Source organism: Triticum dicoccoides, unplaced genomic scaffold (assembly GCF_002162155.2).
Source record: "Triticum dicoccoides isolate Atlit2015 ecotype Zavitan unplaced genomic scaffold, WEW_v2.0 scaffold112200, whole genome shotgun sequence".
Taxonomy (NCBI): domain Eukaryota; kingdom Viridiplantae; phylum Streptophyta; class Magnoliopsida; order Poales; family Poaceae; genus Triticum; species Triticum dicoccoides.
This window is the reverse complement of record NW_021177653.1, coordinates 1-4,208: the sequence shown is the minus strand read 5'-3', so window position 1 is coordinate 4,208 and position 4,208 is coordinate 1. Positions and strand designations below refer to the sequence as shown.

Below are 4,208 nucleotides of genomic sequence, written 5' to 3'. Positions count from 1 at the left end.
TGAAGAACGACGGCCCCGAAACCGTACGTCGATGCGTCACACTCGACGATGAACGGCCGTGTAAAATCCGGTAACGCGAGGACGGGAGCCGTGGTGATTGCCGTCTTGAGGGTGGTAAAAGCTGCTGCCGCCTCCGGCGACCAAGAGAAACCATCCTTGCGAAGGAGGGCCGTCAGGGGCGCGGCAACCACGCCAAAGTCCTTGACAAACTTGCGGTAGTACCCCGCAAGGCCGAGAAAGCCCCGAACCGCGCGCGCCGAGCGTGGTTGCGGCCAGTCCGCCACCGCCTGCACCTTTTCCGGATCCATGGCCACGCCTGCAGCGGAGATGGTGTGACCCAGGTATGCGATTGAGTCAACGGCGAACGCGCATTTGGAGCGCTTGACGAAGAGCCGGTGCTGGTGCAGGACCGTGAAGACGGTGCGCACATGTCGGAGATGGTCAGCCCATGTCTCGCTGAAAATGAGGATGTCGTCAAAGAAGACGAGAACAAAACGGCGCAGGTATGGCCGCAGCAGATCATTCATGAGGGCCTGGAACGTGGCCGGCGCGTTGCAGAGTCCGAACGGCATCACCAGAAACTCGTAGAGGCCGTCATGAGTACGGAAAGCTGTCTTCGGGATGTCCTCCGCACGCATCCGCACCTGGTGGTAGCCGGAACGTAAATCGAGCTTGGTGAAGAAACGAGCGTGCCGTAGCTCGTCGAGGAGTTCGTCCACCACCGGAATCGGGAACGCATTCTTGACAGTAATGGCGTTCAGGGCGCGATAATCGATGCAGAAGCGCCAGGACCCGTCGGCCTTGCGGACTAGCAGTACCGGGGACGAGAATGCGGAACAACTCGCACGGATGATACCTTGGGCGAGCATGGCGGCGCACTGACGCTCCAGCTCGTCCTTGTGCGCGGCCGGGTATCGATACGGACGGACGGCCACCGGGGCGGAACCAGGTAGCAGGGTGATGCCGTGATCGCGGCTGCGGGGCGGTGGCACGCCGGAGGGGTCGGCGAAGATGCCGTCGAACTCGGTGATGATGGCGTCCAGGAAGTCGCGGCCGCTGCATGATTTTAGGGCTGGCCCGTCCGGTCCTGCAATGCCGTGCCAGCACACCCGATGGCCCCGTCGCCAGAATGTCATGGAGAGGGCTCGGAAATCCCACAGGATCGGTCCGAGCGACGCCAGCCACTGCGTGCCCAGGACGATGTCGTAGCCCGCGAGCGGCAAGGCGAGGAAATCCTCCGCGAACTCCTCGTGGCCGATGCGGAAGGGCACGACGCGGTACGCGCCCTGGCACGGAACGCGCTCGCCGTTGGCCACCGTGACGCGCATCTTCTCTGTGGTGGGGGGCGGTAACGTAGCACGAGCGGCCGCCTCTTCGGCGATGAAGTTGTGGGTGGAGCCTGAATCGATCAGGGCGAGGAGGGAGACACCTCCGAGAGTAATCTGCATCTGCATGGTTTCACTCGTGCGCACGCCGGCGATCGCGTGGAGCGAGATTTGAGGGTCGGCCCGCGATGCATCATCAGTGGCGGAGGCCGCGTCGTCGTCGTCGTCGTCCGGCGCTAAGTCGAGGAGAAAGATGCGCTGGCACACGCGGTTGTGGCCCCTGCCAAACTTCTCGTTACAGTTGAAGCAAAGGCCCAGGCGACGGCGTTCCTCCATCTCTGTCTGGGAGAGACGCTTGATGGGGCGTCCGTCCGGCAGATTGTGGCCCTGCTGAGGTGCGGCTGGTGGGGCCGGAGCGGGGGGCGCGAGGCGTGGTCCTGGTGTCGGCAGGATGCCCTTCTGTGGAAAACGCACCGGTGGCGCGGCGGAAAGCGCGCACTGGTCGCGCAGCTCCAATTTGCGGGCGAGGCTCATGGCGACGGCGAGGGACTGTGGGTTATGGATCTCCACGTCGAGGCTGAGGGGTGGCTGGAGTCCCGCGGTGAAGATCTGCACTTTCTGTGTCTCGGATAAGGTGCCTGCCCGGGGAAGGAGTGCCTCAAACCGCTCCTGGAAGTCGACGACGGACGTCGTGCGTTTGCACGCCATTAGTTCGCCCAGCGGGTTAGCGCGCAGCGGTGGCCCGAAGCGGAGATTGAGCAGCTCGGAGAAGCGGCTCCACGGAGGTGTGCCCTCGTCGCGCTGGACCTGCATATACCATAGTTGGGCAGGACCCTCGAGATTGTAGGACGCCATCCACACCTTCTCCTCCTCGGCGATCCGTTGTTGATGGAAGAAGGACTCGCATCTGTTGATGAAGGCGAGCGGATCAGACTTGCCGTCGAACTTGGGGAAGTCCATCTTCTGGAACCTGGGCGGCCGATCATTGTGGTGCTGCCCATCATGGGCGGCGGCTTGTCCTTCTGGAGTGCGGTGACGGACGACTGCAGGGACATCACCGTGGCCGTCAAGGCCTCGATCATCTTAGCCAGATCCGCGGTGGTCGGTTCTGCCATGCCGGAAGTGACCGAGGCGGCAGCGGATTGTGGCGATGTCGGGGAGCTGGGCGCGGACACAGGGGGGAAAGCGGCCGGCGGATGGAGCGTGGACGAGGAGGAGGATCGCCTGGAACCTGATACCAAGTTGTCAAGGGCCTCGGTGCCCAAGACAGCAGGACCTCGACTACGTAGTTCGTAGTCGCGGTGGATAGGAGCGCTAGGGTTTTTGCCTGGCTGCTCTATGATGCGGGAGGGGAAGATAGAAGGAAATAACTTTATTGCTTCCCCCTAAAGGGTGCTAACTATCTGATATATAAAGGCCCCATGGGCTAATAACAAACTAGAAACCTATACGAAACAAACTAGTCTAGGAACTAATGTGCCCGGATCAGGACTCCTGTCCAGCCTGCGCCTTGCCTGATGCGGCCGTCGGCTGCTCCTGGCCGCGCGGCCCACGTCTGTAAGACGTGCCCCACATGACAGTTTACATGGCACATGCACCTAAGGACTTCAATGAGGGTTCCAGAGTCAGATATGTCGTCCAGTAAGTTCATTCCAACACCACCGAGATTTCCCCCATTCATCTGAAGAACCTGATATGTTAAAAGTAGTTAGTATCATCTCATAGATGATAAATGGAAATTTCAGTATTAGTTCTCAAATACTAGGACAGAAACATACCATAAATAAGTTGCTCCAGATCTTCCAAACACCGGAAGAGAGAAAATGAACCCTTCCTAACAAAATAAAATTCTTCGTGGTTAGAATCAAGAAGCAACCCATATGGCCTACTGGTCTGGCCTCAGTGGTGGACATATCAGAACTTCTTCCATTGATAATAGTAAAACTTGCCGTGTGTGAACTTGCCTACATAAGAATAGGGATTGTAAAGTTTCGGCCATGCTCTAGGATCACCACTTGTTCTATAACAGATATTATCTCCACTTACTAGCTGAACTGACCAAAGATAACTCCATCAACATTCATAGTACAAGTGCCATTAGAAACAGATGCATTATCTGAGCCGCCACCTTTTGGTCTTTTTGGTGTCATATTCCCTCCTTTAGAGACATTATCCCTGTTGCTGATCAACATGCCATCAAGTAAAGGGCCACCCTCCACTATTTCCTCAATTGCAGTTCTAGGGATTTCCTTAGGGTCCCTGACTCTGGCCTTGATTCTAATAATTCCATGTGACCAATACACTAGTATATCCACAGTTGTACAGTCCATAACATGGATTCTGTCTCCGAGGAGCCATCTCTATGTCTCATCAAAATTGGAACCCGAAAAGACCTCGCTCAGACTGAATAGAGCTTCATTTTTTCTACTGCAGAGTCAATCCACTTTGTAGTTCTTACCACACTCTTAGTTCCATGTAGACCAAATTAGGGACAGTTTGAACCAAGAAGCTGCCAACTGAATGTTCTTTAAACTTCCAAGCAAACCCCCAATTAAACTGAACACTAAACGCTTGAATGAGCTGAGCCACCAGCCATTGAAGCCCTCATTACATAACCCCACCAGCTTCACAGAGAGGAAATGTTTCTTCAGTAACAAGTTCTTTTTCAAAAAAGTTTAATATAGGTGTAAACCCAGGCCAAGAATGTCGGGAATGCCTTTGATAATTCGACGACAATGTTCTTATGGTTCACCTGAAAAATAAAGTTGAAATAAGAAAATGTGCAATGCCATGAGCATTCATAAAATAAAATAAAAAAACTTACACGTGAATAAATGTATAACGCTTCGTCACGCTTGTGTTCAATATAATTCCTGACAAAGC

The 4,208-nt window shown here is 55.3% G+C and overlaps 1 long non-coding RNA gene across 1 annotated transcript; it reads right to left on the bottom strand.

Moving 5' to 3' along the window:
* Nucleotides 1–2,671: 2,671 nt before the first annotated feature.
* LOC119343001 lies at nt 2,672–4,208 on the bottom strand. Its single transcript, XR_005165848.1, has 4 exons — nt 4,150–4,208; nt 3,372–4,077; nt 3,104–3,289; nt 2,672–3,015 (listed from the first exon to the last, which is right to left on the bottom strand). It is a non-coding gene; the product is annotated as an uncharacterized LOC119343001 (long non-coding RNA).